Raw genomic sequence first — 23324 nt, 5'->3', positions numbered from 1 at the left:
TTACTGGTCAAATAGAGCTTTTTAGCTTTCTGCTCAGAAAGTTCTATTTTCTGTCTTCAAAAGGTGACAGTTTAGAAATTTAAGACACCTGTTAACTTCTAGGTGCATTGAAATCATGACAGGCCACAACACTGCGAAGCTGAGGGCTTCAAATGTGTATTGTAGAAAAAGTGTTTACAGGTGAAAATATTTATCATTGTTATAAACAATCTACACGCCTACAGAATGTGTACATTTTTTTCTTTCCAGGTTCAACTCATGATTTCTTATCTTATGCTGTTCCATAATTTCTTATCCTACTAACCCTACTATGGATAGATCTGTCATATTAGGTCTTTTGATTGAAATAATAGGTCTTGTCTTACCACCACCAAGGAAGATTATATGAACAAAAAGGCAACATTGCACTTCAAAGGCCACAATCATTGACTCATTCATCCATTTAGCATTTATTCACTGTGTACCATGTGCCATGCAGGGTTCTAGGTGTTGGTGAAAAAAGATGAGCAGAATCTTTGCACCAAAGGAGCTTACATTCTAATGGAGGATGATGGATGTTAAAGAATTGTACCAATAAATAAATAAGTAAATAAAATAATTTTAGAGCAAGTTAATACTAAAAAGAAACCAGAGTACCAGATAGGGAGAGATGGATTATGTGGTCAAAGACAGTGTTTCTGAAGATACGTTGCCAATTGAGTAGCTCTCCAATGATGGGAAGAAGTGGACCCTGAGATCTCGGGTAATAATTCTCTAAGCCCATGGAATAGCAAGGGTGGAAATGAGCAGTCATCATCAATGCAAGAAGACCATTGTGGCTACAGTGGGATGAAAGAAGCTTCCTTTGGGAGGAGATGAGTTGGAGAGGAGAGAGAGGGATAGGAAGGCACAACAAAGTACAGCCTCATAAGAATTTCTGATTTATTCTAATGATTTGGATTTTCAAAAGATCACTCTGGCTGCTCTTTGGAAGTGGTCTGTCCTAATCTATTTGGGCTGGTGTAACAGAATACCATAGGATGGATGGCTTATAAACAACAGGAATTTATTTCTCATGGTTTTAGAGGCTGGAAAATCCTAGATCAAGGAGTCAACAGTTTCACTATCTGAGAACCTACTTCCTGTTTCATAGATGTCTGTCTTACCACTGTGTCCTCACTTGGCTGAAGAAGGCAGGGAGGTTTCTGGGATCTCTTTTATAAAGGCACTAATCCCATTTGTGAGCACTCCACCCTTGTGACGTAATGACCTCCCAAAGGTCCCACCACTTAATACCATCACATTAGTGTTAAGATTTCAACATACAAATTTAGGGGAGACATACACATTTAGTCCATTACATGGTCTTAGGGAGCTAAGCATGGAGTCAGGGTAACTGGTTACGTTCCTTCGAAAGCTTGATAGTTTTAGGTGTTGCTTCTTAATTCTTCTTGGATACATGGGCTTCTCTGGCTATGGAAGTACACAGCACTGCTCTCTTCTACTCCGTGTGAAGAAAGGGAGCCCAGCCTGCAGTCCGTACAGGTTCTATGTCAGGGTGCCAGGGACGGGAGAAGACCTGGTCTCTCCAGTTTCATTCCACGTGAGCTTTGTGCATGAATCCCAGATAAGAATAACCGTCAGATCACAGGGTTTTTTGGTTTCTATTTCTTACTTCTTGAGGCAAACTAGTAGTAAAGAAACAACGTTAAGATTCAGAGTCAGGTTTAGAGTGCTCTCTACCACTTATTAGTTGCATTATTTTTGGAAAGTCCATTAACATACCTGGACCCCAGTTGCCTCCTCTTCAAAGGGAATAATACGTCAGTGTGTAAGATCAAGCGAGACAATGTATGTGACAGCACTTATAATTTTAAAGCACCATGCAGAATTGGGCCCCAAGGCTGAGCCCCTGTCTCTATCCTGAAACACCTCCCACACCCCAAATTCAAGGCAAAAGTGGGAATTAGAAAGGGAAGGTGATAACATTCATATTAAAATAAAAGATTGGAAAGGGAATTTGAAGGTCCGTGTAGCCCAGGGGTAGACAAACTTTTCCTATGAAGGGCCACGAGTAACTGTTTAAGGTTTTCCTGGCTCTCTTGTCTCCATTGCAACCTCTCATCTCTGCTGTTGCAGCGTGAACACAATAGATTTTTGTTAAAAAAAAAAATTAAATGTGGCTGTGTGCCAATATAACTTTATTGATGGATACTGAAGTTTGTATATAATATACTTTCCACCAGTCAAAAAAGTCCTCCTTTAAATTTTTTTCCAACCATTTAGAAGTGTAAACATTGTTCTTAGTTTATGAGTCGTCCAAAATGGGGTACGGTGGGCTGGACTGGGCCCAAGGGCTGTCGTTTGCTGACTCCTGATATAGCCCATTCTTCCTTTCCGTGGTTACCTGTGGGGAACAACGCAGCCAACTAGCTGCTCATTTATCTGTTAGGGATACTTCAGAAGATCAGATAATGAGAACTTTGCATGAGAGAACATTCAAAAAACAAATTATGGGAAAAAAAAAACCCTTTGCTTATAAAAAGAATTTTTGGAAGTCTTCAATTAAATAAGGAGAATGACTTACAAAAGGCTGCACCACAGCCGGTGAAGGCGGGATCTCTGCTGATAAGAACATCCGGCTAGATTTAGAAGTTTGCTAATTGACGCACATAAGTTTATAAAAGACAAATAGAGCTTCATTTGTCGGACACATAGGCGGTGTTGTGATGCACAGACAGACCAAGTTCCCTGTTGCTAAGAATCCTGTCAGATTAAATCAACCTGCAAATATACAATTGTGACATCTTGTTCTCGTTGGTACAATGCGTGCCACCACAGTCACTGCCTCACAGCCCGTTCTCTCTGAGGAGCATCAGTGTTTAATTATATTCTTTTATGAGGCCTCATTCGTAGGCATCATCCTCTTTCAGAGCTGGCTTTGCTCAGGAAAAGTAGGTTATTATTTTCAAGACTGTCCCCAGTGGCGCCAAACATGAGGCCTCTCAGTGGTGCCCTTTTCAATAGAGCATCTTGTGGAACCAAAACTCCATGTTCTTGCTTCACGTTCTTTGGCTGTAAGTTGACAGATGAACTTATTTCCCAGTTCCTACAGGCCCTCAACAAGGCTCAGAGGAGATGACAGGTTTGTGGTCTGTTCAGTTGAGCAGATGGGTCTTATTCTTCATAACAAATGGGGACAACAATTTTTTATGTCCATATTTCAGATGAAAAGCCAACATTATGAATAATTTGAAAATAGTTTCTAAGAATCTCTGTGAGGGAAGGAACTGCAGTTAACTCAGGAAGTGAGAGTTACCCAAGGCCAGGGGTTGATAAACTGTGGCCCGAGAGCCACATCCAGCCCCCTGTCTGTTTCAGCAGATACATTTTTATTGGCTTGTGGTCATGTTCACTTGTTTATGTATTGTCTATGTCTGCTTTCTTGATTCAAAGGCAGAGCTGAGCAATTGTAACAGAGTCTTATGGTCTGCAAAGTGTGAAACACTTACTGGTCCTTCATATGAAACCTTTTCTGACTCCTGCTAAAGACTGTGGAAAATGCAGAGTTAAAAATATTTGAGTTAGCATGTTTGTCAACACTCAAGGATTTTTCCAGAGTTAAATTCTAGCATGCTGTTTTCAACTTACAATGAGACCTCATATCTAAAGTGCTTTTGTTCCCTTTGTTCCTGTAAATTCACAGTATCTAGCAATGAATACCATGTATTCTACTGGCATTTTAAAGAAGACCCAAGTAAAGTTCTTTCTGGGTATATGCACTTCTCTGTGTCTGTGCGCATGCATGCGTGTGTGTTTAGTAGAAACAAAGATTTCTGAGTTTTTAATTTTAAATTGAAATCAGAGGTATACACTCACGCTGCCAGATATAACATACCCAACCTGCAAGGGCCTGATAATTCGTCAGAAAGCATCAGGCATGGGAGGACATGAAATTTCAAAAGTAAGAAATTCCTCAGATGCTTTCAGAAAGAACCAGTACTTTTCCCTTCTGTGGGACTTACTGTCCTAGAATCACTTTTGAGTAAGAATCATGGTGTACCCTACCCTTGTCTAGATCCCCCAAAGTGGTGTGAGGGCTTACTCAGGAGAGAGATGTTATGGATACTATCTCACAGGTAATTTTGTAAGTTTAAGATAAGTCAAAGTTTAAGCTAAATCTACAAGATTACCAGACAAGTCCAACTGATTTAGCCTTTTATTGGAGGCAGTCAACACAAGACCACAGTAGGTGTAGAGAAAATAATCTGATTCAATACAAGGCTGGATTCAGCAAAGAAACAATAGATCTTCTTTAACTAAATTCAGATAGAATTGTTTTCTTTTACTTTCCCTGAATCATTTTTACACACATACACTGTTGAGCAGTACCACCTATACTGTCTCCCCGTCAGCTCGCAGTTGGAAAGTGGGGCTCTATTTGGCAATTATTAAAAAGCTAGTTTTAAGACCGGGTGCATATGAGATTTTTTGAGTGCCAAAGATACGGTTCTGTTTCTGAAAAGAAACTTTACCTAACTAGAATACATCCAGCAATGCCAAACTAAACACTGTGGTCAAATACAGCACAAGAAAATTATATATATATATGCATCTTTTCTAGAAATTCTGATTTTTATGATGTCTTATTCTTTTGAAAGCTCCCAAATAATCTGAATGTCCATCACCTAACCCACTGAATACTTAACGTTCATCATGATTTACTTATAAAGGTCTTCTGTTATGTGAACAAAGGTTCAGTATATGGAATGGCAGCTTGATTTTCCTTCTTTTGACATCTGTTAAAAATGAGGTATGATATCATCAATCATATTAACTCTGCAGTATTGTGTTATTCCTTGGGTGTTCCCAGATTTCATTTGACAACTTTTTCTAGGATTCAAACCATAAACACTTTCTCCAGAGACTGTAATGAGAGGTACAGATGAAAATCCAGGGACTGGAACTGATTAAAAACAAAACAAAAAAATCCCTAAAAAATAAAAGAAACCCAAACATAGTTTTACAAACTCCCTCTTTCCCCAACTACGAAATTAAGTCTTCACCATAATTTCTTACAAGTATAAGAAAACATAGAACCTGAAAATCTAAAGAAATGTAAGTTTAATGATCAGAAGTAAAGAATAGAGAAAATTTGGGCACAATATTAAATTTATCCTGAAATGATATGAAACAGTATGAGAAAGTGTGTATTGTCATCAATTTGAACAGAATGAAATAACCCACACAGTGATAACTAAAATCATGTAATTAGGCGTGAAGATGATATCACTTTATTTAAGAACAAGGCAGTATTTTATTGACAGTTTCTAGTAGGATTCCCTCTATACAACAAGGAACAATGAATAAACTAGTTTTGTTTAAAACAATGACCTTTATAGGAAAATAATTTCCTCGTTTATTTCCTCATATTTAGAACTTTCTATTCACCTTTTTGGACAGCTACACGCAACCCAAGAGTTCAGAACCCAGCTCTCAATGAAATGTCGAAGTGTTGGATGTAATTTCTAAAGTTACTTAATGCTTATTAGGATTATGAATGACAACATCGTAAAGGAGCACTTTGTCATAGTAATTTATCTATACACTGAATTTAACAAATATGGCTAAGTGATTTTCGATTCAGTTTATATTAAATGAACACGCCTTTTTTATTATCATGCATTGTGAAATAAGCACTATGAGAGCGCTGTGAGGAAACGAGCTGCTTTTCATCCCATTTATTTCTCATTCTCCTTGGGTGGAATGCGGCTGTGCTGGCTTTTTGGCGCAGCTCTGTGACTGCTGGCCAGTTGAGTATGTATGGGTGGAAGTGATGTCTGCCACTTCTGGGCTTGGCCCATACAGACTTCCCACATGCAACACTCTACATTCTTCCCTCTTTCACGGTGACCTTGGGAACTATTTGTGGAACATGGTGGAACCATAAGATAGAATGGGATCAGCTCTTTGAAACATGGATAAGAGCCACTTAACAATCAGGGACACTGACTTAGGACTTTAAGTGAGTGAGCAATAAAACACTGGTACTTGGGAATTTATTTATTAGAACAGCTAGAGTTACCTTTGTTACTACAAGTTTGGACTAACTTAGATGCGATTCTGAATTGTTTATTAATTCTGGATACAACGTGTCTATGGAAATGTCGGGACAAAGTTATTTACTAATAATTTCCACAAAATACTCAAGTCCTAGTGAAAAGGCCACTTTCCCTATGACCTGCTAGCCAGCTTTATGTGAGGAAATTGAATAATTTGAGAATAAAAATAACAAAACCATTAAAAAAAAAAAGCTTAAGAACTCACTTATACCACCAGCTGCTTCATGTTTCCATGGTAGAAATATGTTGGGAGAAATTCCAGTTACTTACAGCCTCTACTTATATATAAAGCTCAGAGTTTTTTTGAAACTTAGTTCTTATGTTCAGACCACAGGAACGAATTGGCTTCCAAAGGAATGATTTCCAGTTGTATATAACTTTCGCATCACACTTAACCCCTAGTATAATTGGCCTTCTTTTCTTAATTGAAGGTAGTGACCATGGGGGAAGGAGGAAAAAAAATCACAAATATTCACCTTGACTTAAGTTTCATGCCCCAGCCCATCATTTTTCTGTTCATGTAGAAATACACTTTCCTGGACATGCCAGCTTCCTTTTTTTTTTTTTTCTTTTCTGCAAGCACCCTAGAAATAGTTATAGACAAGGAAAAGTCATAGAAAAGAACCTCAGCAAATGTAGACTGGCATTGTGCGAAAGGTCACAGTGATGTACCACACCCCCAGATCCCTCTGGTGCATCTAAAGCAGAGTTATCCTCAGTAGCAGATGACTTCCTGGGTGACGCACGACCCATGGGCCACCCGCTCTGAGAATGCCCTCCCCATTCAAAAGAGCTTTGTGTCCAGAACTCTGGTGTATACGCTGAGACTCTACTCCTGACCACAGGGCATTGGATCAGTTAGGCAGATGAGAGTCTCCCCTCAGGGAATCTGGGATTTCAATGCAGCATTAGCAGTAAGTCTGGGTTATACCATGACATGGTGGTATGTAAATTGTAGTATCTAATGAAAAGTGGTGCTGGTCTTCAAAATAGAATGATTCAGGCCTAGGGATGAGAGAGTCTGAGCAGGAGAGGGAGGGGGGCGGAGAGGGAGATAAAGATAGAAATGAAGAATGAATAAATAGATGCGAGAGAGCCTAGATTCCTACTGACTTTCTTCTTCCTGGTTACAAACCCTTCTCTGGAACGTGGTTAGCTTCTGGACTGGCCCAGAATGAAGGTGCAGTTGAATGGCACAGTCAAGGCTCCCCAGTACAGGCCTTTTCTGACTAGTGATAAATTATGCCTTTGATAAGCCTTTCTCTTTGAACATCCCCTTTCCAACTTTCATGGTATTTTTTAATCTCTACTTTCCTGGTTTTTCAGCAAGTCATTTCCTACTTATCTGTAAAGATCTGGATCAAGTATCACCTCCTCAGTGAAGTTTTATCAAATTCTGTTAGACAAAGTTAGTCATTTCTGCACCTGTGTTTTCATAGGACTTTCCACATTCCTGAACTATAACTATTTGTTTATGCAACCCCTCACCCCTCGAACTGGGAGCACTTGTGGGTGAAACTAGAATATACTTTTCTTTGGATCTCTAGCATCTAGCAGTTTCTGGCACATAGTAGGTTCTCAGTAAGTGTTCATTAAATGAATGAATCAATGCTGCCAACTTAGTTGGTGTTACTTCCTCTGTTCCTTGATGTCTTAAAGCCCCAAGACACTCTTTAAAACGTGTGCACCCTCAATCTTTTGAAGAGAACTTTTAAGGAACTCTTGGCTTCTTTCCCTCTGTCCACACTCATCTTGAGGCAGGGAGCTTTCTAGAATACCTGTTTTTCTACAAGTAACACATTTTCATAAGAACTGACTCAGTCCTACCCATAGCTGGGGCTCATTAGCAAATAAAGCTTTGCATTCCAAAAATCACTCCTGGAATGAGTTTATACTTTGAGAAATTATATAGAAAATTTAATTTGAAAAGCTTCAAAACTACTATGATTTAGATTTATGAACAAGAGGCTATCTACTTTATCATTCAAGCTAACAAGGTATATTAATTATACTATGAAACATCAAACTGATCTGAAGAAAAATATGGATTATAATAGAGATATTTTAGAGATCCAAAGAAGCCTAAGATATATTATCAGAATAATGAGTGAAATAGCTGGTATATCCTAGGTCTCAGCAATGCTATGTTTCTGTCACTTTGGAATCAAGATTTCCAGGCTCACTGCTGTTAATTCAGGGGGTAGATAGTAACTCAAATCCATGTGTGCCTTGCATGGTTAAAGGGTTTTGCTTTATTCTTGTTACAAAGAACCATGAGCTATTAGATTACCAGATTCTTTAATATCTACAGAGGAAAAAAGAAAGGAACAAAAACAAAGGGATTTTAAAATTTCTGCATGTGTCTTTCTCTCTCTCTAGTGTGTGGTGTGTGTGTATATATATATATATAATTATATGTATAATATACACATATGTGTATACTCCAGTTATATGTATACACACACACACATACGTATATAGGTAAATCTGAAAGAGCTCTTCTGATTTTTTTCTTCAACCTTTCATAAGGTGAAGTTTCATCAAACCACATCATGTGACTCTCCAGGAACCTCACTGAACGGGTCTGACTCATCGTCTGGGAATTTTAAATAGGCATGTGCTTCCATGAGAGTTAATACTTAAAAACACACATACACACAAACTGGCAGTGAAAGAGAGAAAGAAAAAAAAAGCTCAAGTGAAACTTTTGCTTGGCACAAACACTCGGGTCAGACACTGGCCACTCAATATTTCACAGTTAATTACCAGGTGGAGTTACCTTTCGAGTGGAGGTGGTGGCTCAGTGCTCAGGGGACAGACACAGTAAATCTACAGTTTATATTGTTAAACACCCAGCCAGGTTGGATTAAGCAGTGAAAGGAACAGCCCCTGGAATAGCTGACCCTGCTTCCCCTCTGAGATATGGAGCTTCCCTCAGAACCGAGGGCTGTGTCTGCCCACTAGTGGTCAGACGGCAGAGCTGGAACCCACACATTCCCTAGAGGACTTTATGCCAAGCTCTGTCTGGGTCAGTGCGGGGATGGCAGTAGTCACCTAGTCTCATTTTAAAGCAAGGATTGAGGGATCCATCAACTCAGTTCTGTTAGAGAAGTGAGAATGACAAAGGCTAAGTCAACTTGAAGCAAAAGTTTCTATTTGCAAATTTTACTTAAAACCCTATTGATGGAGAGCAAGCTTTGCAATAGCAACCGAGGTTTCAGATCTATTACCAAAGGATCAGCTGTGTCAATAACACACAGTACAAACTAGTCACCTTCTCTTTCTTCCCAGATCTTCATAGAATACCACACTGGGATATTTTCCAGTTTGACAAGCACTGAATGTTCTTCCATCGCCAGTGGAATTAATTTGAAAACCCTTAGGTTGGAATTAAAACTCTTAAGCCAATTTGTCCCAACCTGTATCTTCATCATTATCTCCATTAAGTCTCTGAAAAAATCTGTCATCTAGCTACATTCAGTTAAACCCTGTCCGCAGCAGAATTTTCAGTTTGTCCTTCATACTTTGCTCACTACTGCCCACCTGAACTCTCTACCATGTTCTAATATCTCCGTATACAAGGACTACCTTTGATTCAAAGTCAAATCCAACATCATCATCAAACTCTGAAACTATTACCATAGCATGTACTAATTATGTGGAACTTGTTATTGTCAGCTTTCATTGTCATATTTGTATCTCAAACAATCACTAGATATATGCCTTTGCTATAGAAAGTATGTCTTAGTCTCTTTTTCAGCCTCAAAGTGTTTAGCAAAGGTGTTTTCCTTGTAATAGGATATCTACAAATATTTGTTGAAATTAACATGCAGAAATGAATTAGTGGTTTAATTTCCAAGTCAAGACTCAAATCTGGCAGTTTTACTATGGTCCAAGGCAGTGTGCCAAAGCTCCCCCTCCCGGGGCTTTCCCTTAATCACGTCTAACAACGTCAATCTTACATTATGGGTAAGAGGCCACTGGATGGCGTACTGTCTCCCTGGTAAACTACCAAACTTTCTTTGACCTTCACATGAGTTTTAGAGTTTATGATATGCAAATTGTTTCAATGTTTTAACATCTTTTCGAATAAAAATTTGATTCCTATGAATACCACTGGAAAATTTAAACACATTTTAAAAATAGCATATCTGTCATAAATGTTAAAATTTGGTATTTTCCCTTCTAATTTCTTAACTCTTAGTTCCTCACTCTAATTTACATCTCAAATACTGATTCAAAGAGTACTTTGGTTTACTCATCTACTCATTTAATTTTTTTTTTTTAGGTTTTAAAATTTCTTCTTAGAGTTTACCTTTAGTTCCATTTTCATAATTGTTCAAAATAATTTGTCAGCTTTCCTTCATTCCAGTGCTTTTCTGTCCTAGTTTAAAGAACAGTCATTAATCAACAAAAACATCTCAAACACATTTTGCCTTTCTCTTTAAATTTTCTCCTTAAAGTGGGTTCTCTCATCACAATGTAACTCAAGAGTTATGCTCAGAAAATCCCTACAATGTGGTCCTTTCTAAATATAAGGTGGAGTACTTCTAGTCATGTGTTTGTCTCCTTTTCTTTCTTTAAAAAATCTTTTAAATGATACACATAGCTATTCCTTTCTCTTAAAATCAGTTCACTCCCAATACAGGCATTGTAATCTGCCTAAAATTGAAGTTGCCCCCAAACAATTCCACAAGATCGAAGCTCTCTTGTCAGCTTCTTCAGGAATGATGTATTAACTCAAAGTTTAAAAATCCAGACTTGGAACAAAAGAATAAAACAATTCCCTAAGTTTGATTTTACTGTCTCCAAATAAATTCACTAGAAAATATTATCAGAAGGGGAGAATTAAACAATCACGCTAAGAACTGCCAAGAACTGAGCCATTGTACTTTTTAAATCTCTTCTCTTTAAAATATCATCAGAAGTCGTATTTCAAACATGGAGGAAGACAGCTGTTGGTTTACAGGGAATAGTTAGTGATGTATTATGGATGTGAAGGATTGTTACTTAACTCTTGGAAGAATGTATCATTTTGCTACTACGAAACTGTTCTCAAAAACTGCAATTTCTTCTTTAATACAGAAGACATTTATTGAGCATCTTTTATGTTTCAGGCCATGTGGTAGAAACGTGGAAATATCTAGAATATTTGTTATCAGTTACAGCTGTGATTCTTTGCAGACTGGGGGATGTTTTGTGTGGAACTTTCTTACAGTATCAACTATGACCATGCAGATAACCAACTACTACATGTTATTTTCTAAATCATTACTTTTTTGTCTCTTTACTTACTGATCAGATCCGTTGTTCATGGACATATGGTACAGTCACTGAGAAAACCAAAAACACTTGAATAACTGATATATCCATTGGCATTTATCACTGGCTTGCGTGTTATCCATAATACCCCCTTAGAAAGCAGGGTTAGTTAGGAAAGAAAAGGGATTAAAAAACAGAAATAATATAAGAAAAAAGATCATGATGACTTTCCATGACAAATGCATAACACAGTCTAATCTTTCTAGTGCACTGGCGGCTCAGGAAAGGGGAGCAGTTTGAAGGGTATCATCTTTCAGAAATATTCTATGAAGTTATCTACCTTAACAGGTTGGAATGAACAGGAGTGAAGTGCCTGTGCAGAGATTTTCCTTAAGGCATTTGTTTCTCCAATCCACAAACTGCACAATTATGTGACACAAAAGACACCAATGATGACAGATAAGGGCTGTCATGAAAGAGTATGTCCCAGAGCAGGACGTTAAGGTGAAAATTTAGCCTCATTTTTATATGCAGCCCAGAGCAGCAGAGTTCCATTATCATCCAGGCTGTTGGTAAATTCTTACATAAGGTCTGTGTTGCACATGCAGGCACAACTACATTCTGTGACAATTGTGAAATGGACTATTAGAGCCATACTTTTCAATTTTTCATAACCCTTATTTTGTTTTAGTCACATGAAATAGACTTCCAGGAAAGCACTAGAGGGTAGTTTTAAATTTATTCTCCTGTTGGTTTGGTTGACAGTGAAAATTTTTTAACTATGTGGTTGAAATCATGGAATTACAAAGCTGGAAGATAATTCACTTATCATTTAATACAATCCTCTATTTTATAGTTGGGGGAACTGGGGGCCAGCATGTTTTAGTGACTTTCTCTCAGGGTCACACAGCTAGTTATAAAAAACCACAATCCAGTATAGTTTCTATGCCGTGTTTCCTCCCTGATGTTTTGGTGGTGGTGACATCTGATTTAGTGTTTAGTGTGAAAGCTTTTAGGTAATGTTCTTTCATAATGCATTGATTACTATAGCTCAAGACCTAAGGCTTCTAGATCAAGTTCAATCACAAATTATACCAAATTTTCTTCAGTGGCTGGTAGTTCCTGGTATAAAGAGAAGTTGGTACAAGTTACAGAGATGGGCAGAGGTATCTCTGCCTTAGCTCAAGCTGCTATCATAAATTACCATAGACTGGGTGGTTTTGACAACACATATTTAGTTATCACAGTCCAGGAGGCCAGAAAGTCCAAGATCAAGGTTCCAGCCAATTTGGTTCCTGGTGAGAACACTTTCTAGTTTGCAGACGGCCATCTTCTTGTATTTTCACATGGCAGAGAGAAATGATGATCTCATGTCTCTTCCTCTTTTGATAAGGGCACTAATTTCATCATGAGCTCCCCACCCTCATGGCCTAATCTAACATTAATTCCTTCCTAAAGTCTCTACCTCCAAATACCGTCACATTGGGGATTAAGGTTACAACACAGGAATTTTGGGAGGGCCACAAACCTTCAGACCATAATAATACCCACAGAAGAAAATTTTCAGCATAGGCCAAATTCAGGTGCACAAAAGATATGATAAAATGCTTAATGTACAAAAGTACTGTGAATGGTTACAAAATGCATACTCTCCTATAAAAAACACTTCTAGAACTGTATCACAAAGCACAAGATGGTCATGGATTCATAATGGGGAAGAGGAGTTTCTTCTTCATTCTTACCAACATTGTAAAATTCATACTTTTAGAATGTACTTTTTAAAAATTGCTATTTATTCTTCTGTTTTCTTGGTGGGAAAGTAATATGTGCTGTCTGCAAATGTGTTGAGAACCTGAGAAGAAAGAAGGAAATAAAAATCACTTATAATCTCATCATTCCAAGATAAAAACAATTCTAGTGTTAACTATTTTGAGTATTTGGGGATACGCATAGCATATATATAGTTATCTCCAGAAGGCAAAATAAAAGCGTCCCAATTCATTAAGTATTTTATGGTAATTTCATTAACATTTTTCATGAAGAAGGAAAAGTTTTAGAAGAATACTATTCTACAGAAACATTCAAAGGCTAGCGCTGAGACAAAGACCACACATTTTGCTTTAGACAAGAGATGGGAAGTGCCAGGTATACTTATAGCCGTGTCCTTCATTTTAAAGTTCCGTTGACCAGCCACTCCTGGACTTAAGCTTCCTGGTTGCTTTTTCAATGTTTACTGGACAGATCTTCACCATCAAGAGCTTTTCTCCACACTGGTTATTAACCAGGGTTGTCAGCAGCAATGTGCTCAGTGTATTTAGATGAGCTGCTCAACTCTGCAAGTATTCTCTGAGACAGATTCTTGCACCCGATCTTCTCAGGCTCCCCCTGGCTGAGATTCAGTCATTTCACCTCAAGTGATCTTTGCACTCCTCAGAATACCTTTATATCAGACAGACAGTGTGCTTCAGCTACACAAATGAGGCACCTTCTGAAAGAGTATGATCTAATTGAAACTGTCTTGAATGTCTTTATTCTAGACAGCCCCTATTACCGTATCTATTTTTACATTCACTTTATATTTTCCCCCTTTCAAGCTGATTAACGTTTGAAGCATGGAGAAGAATCATACCTTTTGGTTTTTTTTAAATGTTTTGGATACTTCTAGTGGTCAGTCCTTAGATGAGCTTGTATCTTAAAATGGGCAATTTTTAAAAAATTTGTAATAAAAAGGTCCTGATGTATTTCATGCTGTTCGGGCTACATGTAAGAAAGAAAAAAATTTTTTATCTTTCTTACATGTAGATAATTATCTTTTATCTTTTATCGTTTTTATCATTATCTTTTCCTCTGGAAGTTAACAGTTGGAATAAAACTGAAGTCAAGGTGGTAGAGAGTATTAACTGCTTTCCTTATTAGCTATGCAATATCCCCAACTAATTTCTACCCTTTCTTTTCTATATATTAAGATAATTACAGTCATTAGGATTACATTGTGGGTAAAGACACTATTGCTATCATAGTTTCAAGTGAAATTGTCCTGGTACCTAAAGTGAGACAAAGCAGAAGTTTGTCCTCAGAGAGCTTTAATGGAGTGATCTGTTAAGTCAGCGCCTGGCATGAGAAGGGAGGAGCAGAAGTCAGGGAAAGAAAAAGCTTGGAAGCTTTAAACGTAAATGAACGTTAATCATGAAAAACACTGATTAAACTGTAACGATGTAAAAGTTCATCTAGCTACTATGCAATTAACTCAAAATTACAATCATATATTGTATGTGTAATCACATCCTGAGAAACATATTACATTTTAAAAAATGAAACTGCTTTAACAGGCTGCTTATGGGAGTCCACGACAGACAGCTACACCAATTTGATAATTAACTTTTTAAGGCTAGTTCACATTTTGTGTTCCTAATTAATGCCTACTTAATTTTTTGATACATTCTGTATTAAGTGAAGTGCCAATTAAATGCTGGGCAAGCTCTGGCTAGTGGAAAAATCTCTAAACCTCAAAAATCATGTGGTTTTATCATTAAATTTGTTCAATAGAAATCAACTAGGAATATCACTTTCTCACTAACACCTTAATAAATCTACCCTTGAACAGAATTATTAAAGCACAAAATGTAATTGGCTATGATGACTTAGTGAATTCAAGTCATCACTATGATGATAGTGTCTAATTATACGGTCACTTATAAAAAGTTTCTTAACTTCACAAATTGCGTAATAATCTCTGTAAGGTCCCATCAGATGTACTTAATTATTTCTTTATCTACTAAGGAAAATATTAGAGCCCAGGGTTGAAACCTTGCTGTCCTTTACTTTCTGGAAGCTTCATTTTACCTTTCACATTTAGACCTTCAATCCATTTGGAACTGATTTTTATGTGAGGGACAGATCAAGATTCATCTTTAAAAATATGGATATTCAATTTGTCCAGCAGCATAAAATTCCAAATACTCTGCAATGATAATGTCATGAATTAAAGGTCTACTTGTAGCTTTGATTTTTTTTTTTTTCTGGAATAACTACTCTGTTCCATTTTCCAGACCACACTGTTATTAGTGTAACATTATGTCAAGTCTTGATACCTTGTTTAAAAGGCCTTCTCACATGATCCTTCATCAGGAATGTCTCAGACGTCCTTAGCACACTGAATTTTATTACAAAATTTAAAAATCTTTGAGTTTTCACACTTTTGTGGGATATCTATTGGGATTACACTGAATCTTTAAATCAGTTTGTAAATAAATGGCACTGTTACAATATTGAGTTTTCTAATTCATGAGAAGGACCTTAATCTCTTTATATATTCATTAATTTCTTTCAATAAAGTCTTAGTTTTGTATATAGGTCTTTTAGTTTGTTAGATATATTTCTATATATTTGATAGTTTTGCTGCTTTTGTAAATCATACCACTTTTTACTTAGCTTTTCAAAATTTTCACTTGCTGCTGGTATATAGAAAACCAACTGAATTTTATATAATGAATTATTATCCAGCAAGGTTTATTATTTATATAATAATACATATATATAATATATATATAATATATATAATTATAATAAGAGTTTGCTAAACTCTTATTAATAACTAGCGTGATTATTATTTATTTGTGGGTTTTTAAATTTTCTACTAATACAGCCACATCATCTTGCACGTAAGGACTGTATTATTGCTTATTTTGATCTATAAAATTAAATAGATAATACTGAATGAACAGGTGATACTGGGAGTCTTCTCATTTCCAATCTCAAGGATAAAAAATGTAAATATTCTCTTGATAAGCAGTTTTTCATAGGATTTTTGTAGCTAGACAATAAGCTAGGGTATGCATCTATTTTAATTTAGTAGAAACTTCTGGTTGTTATTCAAAGTGGTTTTGCCAATTTATACTTCTTCAGCACGTAGGAGTCTCCATTCCATCATATCTTTGACCATGTCTGAAGTTGATAGTCATTTTCTAGTTTGCTGAAAGTTCTACCATGGGTAGTGATTCTTAACAGATAATTTTTTCTGCGTCTGTTAAGATGATAATGTAACTGTTCTCCTTTACTGCATCAGTCTGATGAACTGTACTGATTAATTTTCCAATGTTACTTCATTTTTGCATTTCTAAAATAAGCCCAGATTTATCATGGTCTGTCAGCCTTTTTAATATATTGCTGACTTTTGTTTGTTAATATTCCACTTAGGATTATTTCATCTGTTACTCAGTAAGAGTTCTCATAAGTTTCCTTTCTATAGTATCCTTGTCAGGTTTTGGGTTAAAGGCTGTGCTGGACTGAAAGTAAAATGAGAAAAGCTATCTCTTCTTCTGTGTTTTGGAAGAGTTTGTGCAGGTTCAGTGTTAATTTTTCTGTAAATATTTACCAGAATTCATTGGAAAACTGTCTGTGCCTAGAATTTTATTTTGGAAAAAGTTTTACATGTAAAGATAAAAAAAATAGTTATTCAAGCTTCCTATTTCTTTTTGTGTTGGTTTGAGAAGTTATTTTTTTCAGGAACTTTTTCATCTAAATTTTCAAATTTATTGACGTGGACTTTTCCATTATATCTTATTATGATGATGTCTTAATTAATTTTTTGAAAAGACAACTTAATGCCTGGTTGTTTCTCTCCACTGTATTTTTTTGAACTGTTTTATTAATCTCCGTCCTCTCATCTACATTTTTGGGTTTAACTGGACTTTTTTCCCCCCTAGTTCCCTTTTCCTAGTTGCTAGTTTGTTTTTCTGCCTCTTTTCATTTTCAATTACATGAAGTTAAGGCTATGTTTTCCTATAATCATTGCTTTAGCTATATCCAGTTTTAGTGTTCATCATTATTCAGATCAAAGTAACTTACAATTTTCATTATGACTTCTTTGATGCGTCGCTTATTCAAAAGTGTGTTGTTTAATGTTTGAGAGTTAACAATTCTTTTTGCTCTTTACTTGTAGCTAAATTCCACTGTGATCAGAAAGCATAACTATTTGATTTTAATTCTTAATAATTGCTGAGACCTGATTTGTGGTTCAGTATGTAAAACAGTTTTTTAATGCTTCAGGTGTATTTTCAATTATGAGTGCAGAATTCTGTACAGCTCAGTTTTCACTTTCATAGCAACTAGCTGTGTTGCATAGTATCTAACTTTTAGAATTATATTTCTTAAACCTTTCATTATTATGAAGTACTCTCTGTCTAAAAATGTTGTTTTCCTTAAAGCCCATTTTGTGTGATATTAATATATCTACAATGACCTCAAGTTAGTTTTTATGTATCTGATTTTCCCTTTATTTCAGTTTCAACATTCTTATATTTTATATGTATCTCTGATAAGCAACTTGGGATTAGGTTTCGTTTGTTTTTAATTAAGTCTGATTCTCACTGACTTCTTAACATACTGTAATTTGGCTTTCATATCATAACATTAAATTGCCTTGGCCCAGTGGCCTCCATGTTACCAAATCTAACACATGCTCTCCAGTTCATACACTTCTACATTTCTTGTCATATTTTTTATTTGATACTGCTGACCAAGTGTTGTTATCTTGAAATTGCCTTGACCAATTGTTCTAGCTCTTTGGCTTCAGATACACCATACTCCTCTGGTTCTTCTCTATACCTTGAAAAGTTCCTCCTGCTCTTTTTAGGATCATCTTGTGCCCATCCTTTGAACAGTATGGTGTTCCAAGTGTTCTATTTTAAGTCCATTGCTCTTCTCATTCAACTCTGTCTGCTGTGGGGTTTTTATATTGTGCTCGTTATCTTTTCCTTGATGCTAGCAACTCCCAAACATAAAATCCACTTGGACATTCTGAAGCCATCTTATACCTAAAATGTCCATAATCATCATCATCATCATCTTCTAAGATTTACTTCTTCATCAGGACTTCTGATTTAATTTAATGCAACAATAAATCTATTCATAAAACAATCATCACGTAGGTCCCTTTATCGTATCTTTACTCATGGAACCACGGAACCCTTTGTGTGACGAAATTCTCTCCTGGGAGCCCAGTATATAAATCAGAGAAAAGCAAGGCTTGCTCTTTTTCAGTGTGTTTGAAGTGTGTGTGCTATCTGGGGTTGCGTACTGCAGACGCAGTGCACGGATTCCCACCTTCCTGGTTTTCTCTTTGCTATCAATCATGGTGACAACTGGAAAAGTGCACGTGTAAAATTACCTACCTAAAACTATTTCTACCTGCATCATTCTTCCCTAATTGGGACTGTCACCCAACATGTGATGGTCCAGTTACACCTGCTTCTCTGTCCTCTCTCATACACGCAGCAAGCTACATCTCACTTAAATGATATTTTTCATATATTTTTGTTTTCCTGAAATGTCATTCCCTGTCCCTTGATTGGTAGTGCCTTTCTGCTCTTTAAAATCCAACTGCAGTGTAACTTCCTGTAGGGATTCTGGGTCCTGTGTTGTGGGGTGAACATCTCTCAGTATGTTGCTAGTAGGGCTTGTGGAAACATCTAAGGTATTTTCAAATCACATGAAAATCAGGCTCAAAATTCATCATAGATGGGGCACACATTTATTCTTTTTCCATCTCTGGTGCTTAGCAGAGTGCAGGGCACAAGAGAGGTATTGATAAATGCTTATTGAGTTGTTAAACTCAACTGTCTAGTTGTGTATTATTTCACAAGCCAATATAATAAAACTGAATATTTTGTAAAAAGAGCTTAGCGATCAGAAAGAATTTTCAACTCCATTTTTCTAATTCAAGCTCCACAAGAATTTCATAAAATAGAAGCACAAATATTATTTACCCAATTTTACACTTAAAAAACAAAGTACAGAAATGTGGAATTTTACTACCACATACTTAGTTAAAAATAAAACCAGATATAGCTAAAAGCTGTCTTTGGAATATGAAACTCAGCATTTCTTGAAATTTTGTTAACTTTTTACTCACTATACGATTAACAAGGGCTTTTGTGGGGAGGGTCTCAAGTTGTATCACTTTTACCTTCACAAGAGTTCCTTGGACTTTTCATGATGTGTTAATGTTTCAATAATATCCAAGAAAGTGAACTGATTGTGACTACAATATACTTGTATTAACATAACATTTTAGATTTGTTTATTCTTTTGATTTTCAAAATGTCTAATTTCTCATCATCAAATATCCCCATGTTTATATTAATGGGGCCCACGGCAACCTGACTTTGGTTTTATAGAATTTATTTTCATTAATAACCATTTTCGGCTATAAGTACTATATGGGAATCTTTTTCCTGGACATACCTCTTTCACTCAGTCCGTGTAGATTTAGACCTGTTAGGAGACCTTGTTTTTCTAGACTTTTTACTTATCTATGTTGGATAGTATTTTTATGCTGTGCCTTCTTTTGAAATGCCTGCATTTCTGTCTCTTGACTCATGTGTCTGCTCTATACAAATTGCAGCTTCCTCTAAAGATCAGGGTAACACTTGTCTGCTGTCCCCATAGGTGGTGTCTCTGTATTTAAACGGAAATATTTTACCTTGTTCTCTATTTTTCTGTCTTGCTGTTCTTACAGAAAATGCATTTATCTCAAGTCCAATGATTCATGAGAATAAAAGGGAAATACTTGACCTCATTTAAATTCTAGGCATGGGATTCCAGATGGTCACAATTATGGCTGTGGGAAATTGTGCCCTAGAACTCTTTTTTTTAAAAAAAGGTTTATTAGGGCCTAGATTTGTCATCAATTTTCATGAGAATCACAAGTTTTCTGCTATCTGAAACATTTGGCCTATTTTAAAGCCAAAAGCCTGGTGCACTGTAGGTATTTTTATTTACATAAATGATTTAAAATTACTGCTTTATCCATATTTTCAGAGGGAAACAGAAATTTCCCCTAGTTTTAATAATATAGAGTTATAGCATGATAGATTAAATAAATAAATTGACTTAAATCTCTTAATCATTCTCTTAGATACCCTCTTGCTGTGACCTCAAAAAATCTCTATTATGAAGTAAAACTTTTATTAATTACTATTGAATGCTGAGAAAATGTTCTAAGGCATTTATTTCTTTGTCAGACCATTCTCTAATCTTTCTTACAGCTAAAATGAACTATGCCAGAGCAGGGCCTTGTCTTCATGAACATAGTACTTGTAACAACTGGACTGTTCTCTGCTATGCAATTAACACGAGTAAAGGCTTGTGAGAAAGAATGAGTATGAGCTTCCCAAGAAAAACAACAACAGACAACTACCAATATTAGAAAGAACGTAAGAGGTCTGCTTACTAGAAGATTTACATGAAATTTTATTTTCACTTTTACTGTATCAATTAGACTAAGCTGATGAAGGAAATGGAAGGAGAAAAGATATTTTAGATAGCTTCATACTGTCCATTCCACATCAAAGAAGTATATACTACTTTTAATTATTACTTCCTTGAGATGGAGAGTGAGATTACACTATCTTAAATTTAAATATGACTTTTTTTGGACAGTTAATCTGAGAATTCTGACCTGGTTGATCAGATGTCTAGAGTAATGGGTTAAGGATAAAGGATAATTAATGTCTTTGTGAACAGTGCTGGATGATTTTATCATAGCCCTGTTTATCTCCAGGGGGTCATACTCGTCATACTCACAGTATTGACAGAAAACTCAGTTGTTGTCACCTCATAAACCTGGTTTAAATTCTTTCATATTATATCCCTTGCTAGTTGAGTGAACTTGGCCAACTATATAACCTTTTTGTAGATCTGCTTAAAAAAAAGAAAGGGTTGTAAGACCAACCTCTAATGGATTTGAGCTGATTACACAACAGCTGTGAACAGTCCAACTACCCCATGAGAAAAATGCTCTATTCAATAAATACTCAAATATTTGTTGTAAAGAATATAATTGGGAATTCTCCCAGTGAACTTACCTCATGTAAATTCCATGTTTGATTGTGACATCAAGAATTGATATGTAACATTTTACTGGCCTTTAATCAGGTCCTCATTTTGTATAAAACCAGATTTCTGCTACCAAACTCTGGCTATATATCTTCCCTTTGTTAGTGGAAACCAAAAAAAGATTGAATCTCTTCCTTAACATAATTAAAGATAATGACGTTATTATAGAATTATCATTCGAGTAGAATCATTGCAAATAGATTGCAAAGAGAAATGAGTACAGGGGAAAGAATGAGAAATGCAAGAGCCAAAAGGGTACCTAATACGTTTTATCTGTATTCATATAGAGTTTCTTAAATATATTTTTATTTAAGTATAGTCAGTTTATAACACTGTCAATTTCTGGCATATGGAGTTTTCACTATAATAGTTTTACTTTTAGTTCAATGTCCTGGTTTATTTTGAATAGAAAAAGTCCAAAAAGATCTATATATCCTTCTCCACTATTTTGCAGATAACTCCATACATCAGCTTGGTGGATCTTGAGTCTAGATGGGTAGGATTTGAATGAGAAGTGCCAGAAAGTCCCCTTTGTTGTATCTTCAACAACTTTAAAACTGAGCTTTAGCATCTCAGTCCTTGTTGAAAAAGACTACGAGCCATGGTGTAAGGAAGAAATAGTAAGGCTGTTAAATGAGTCTGTGAGTGGGAGGAAGCACTTATTATTAATAAACAGGACTTTAGCCTCCAGGGCCCATCATCACCCTAGCCATCGATTCACTTAGAAAAATAAAATGTCATTTAATTGCAGGAAAATTGCTTAAATTCTGTGTGACAAACCCAAAGAAATGTGTTCTGTAGATGGAAAAGGAAACAGAAAAGGATATAAATTAAATGTTAAGATGATTAAAATGTAATGATATAAAAAATTCACCTAGCTCCTTAGTATCTGACACAAAATTAAATAAATTTGGGATATGTAATCACAATCAAACTAATATTATAAACTTAAAAAAAACTGCTTAAAATTGATGCTTAGGTTCCATTGTGTTGACAGCTATCTACGGAATCTGTAGAGAACACTAATTTGATAGGAATGACTTGCATGTAAAAGTCAGCTTAGATTTTAGGGTAATTGGCATCCATTTAACTTGTGAAGTCTACCTTGTTAAATATAAATTTAAAAAAAAAAGTAACGCTAATAGAAGTGAGAAAACCATTTGACATAAGGCAGCAGTTAACTATATAAAGCCAGAATTCAAGATTCTAGAAGTTGGTAAAGATGCAAACTCCTTTACTTGCCCTTGAATTTACAAATCAATCATATGTCAGAATGAAATGTAGGAAAATGACCTGCCAAATAGTCTAAAAAAGTAATCAGAAAATCCAGGAGAAATGGAAGTACAGAGGTTAATACAGAAATGAATGAAGTACATGATGAAAAAAGCCAGATACCTCCAAAAAGTCTTGTACCTCTTTGTAGCCTAATTTAATACTTGAATTTATTACTGGTTAACATCTCTGAGTATTCTTTCATCTTTTATGCAACATGCTTTTGTTCATATTGTTATAGTACATAATTAAGTACATTCTGATCTGGAGGATGATGTTAGTGAAAAGCTTCAGTACTGTTTTAGAATAACATGCCTCTTCTCTCCTCCTTTATCTTCCGGGTCTTTCATATTTCAACACAACAGATGCTCATTCATGCTTTCTTGCATTTGAAGCAATGAAGTGCTACTGAGGATATCCATCTCTTAATTCAAATGTCTATATAACTATCGATGAGAGGTTTCACAGTTACTAGAAGACTTCTGCTGACAGTTTCTGCAGTATAAATAGGGAGAGAGAGATGATCCTGGAGCCAAGATCAGAGCATTGGCTGAGGGTGTCTGAGGAAGCACAGGATAGTCAAATGCAGACTGTAGACAGAATTTAGGGATCTAAAAGTGATGAGGTGTCTATTCATTTTGAAAAATGAATAAAAGGTTGGGACAGGTTAAAGAATTTGTGAAATGAGCAGATCTGAAATGAGTAAGACACAGTTTTGTCCCCAAAGGAACTCTCAGTGCAACAGTGGGCACATGCTCACCCTTGTTTTGTTCAAGCTTCAGTCCGCTTCAG

At 36.0% G+C, this 23324-nt stretch overlaps 1 protein-coding gene and 1 long non-coding RNA gene across 6 annotated transcripts in view; one reads left to right on the top strand and one right to left on the bottom strand.

Moving 5' to 3' along the window:
* LOC116284472 (uncharacterized) overlaps nucleotides 1–23324 on the top strand; it is a 943500-nt gene that overhangs the window by 872015 nt on the left and 48161 nt on the right. The window contains exon 1 of one of the 2 annotated variants that reach the window (XM_072945589.1): nucleotides 20431–20585. The exons of the other annotated variant lie outside the window; for it this stretch is intronic. The gene's annotated coding sequence lies outside the window, so the exon portion shown is untranslated. Of the gene's footprint in view, nucleotides 1–20430; nucleotides 20586–23324 lie in introns of those variants that run through there. 2 annotated transcript variants of the gene reach the window in all.
* LOC140687783 (uncharacterized) lies at nucleotides 1045–22111 on the bottom strand. 4 transcript variants are annotated; one of them, XR_012062316.1, is made up of 5 exons: nucleotides 20949–22111; nucleotides 11397–13215; nucleotides 10417–10485; nucleotides 6578–6685; nucleotides 1045–1667 (listed from the first exon to the last, which is right to left on the bottom strand). It is a non-coding gene; the product is annotated as an uncharacterized lncRNA (long non-coding RNA). The 4 variants fall into 4 exon arrangements; XR_012062318.1 differs by lacking the exon at nucleotides 20949–22111 and having other exon boundaries at nucleotides 11397–11514; nucleotides 13106–14837; XR_012062317.1 differs by lacking the exon at nucleotides 20949–22111 and adding an exon at nucleotides 14408–14837.

The sequence above is a fragment of the Vicugna pacos genome, chromosome 20 (genome assembly GCF_048564905.1).
Source record: "Vicugna pacos chromosome 20, VicPac4, whole genome shotgun sequence".
Classification (NCBI taxonomy): domain Eukaryota; kingdom Metazoa; phylum Chordata; class Mammalia; order Artiodactyla; family Camelidae; genus Vicugna; species Vicugna pacos.
Note: the sequence above shows the minus strand (reverse complement) of the source record. Positions and strands in the feature narration are given on the sequence as shown.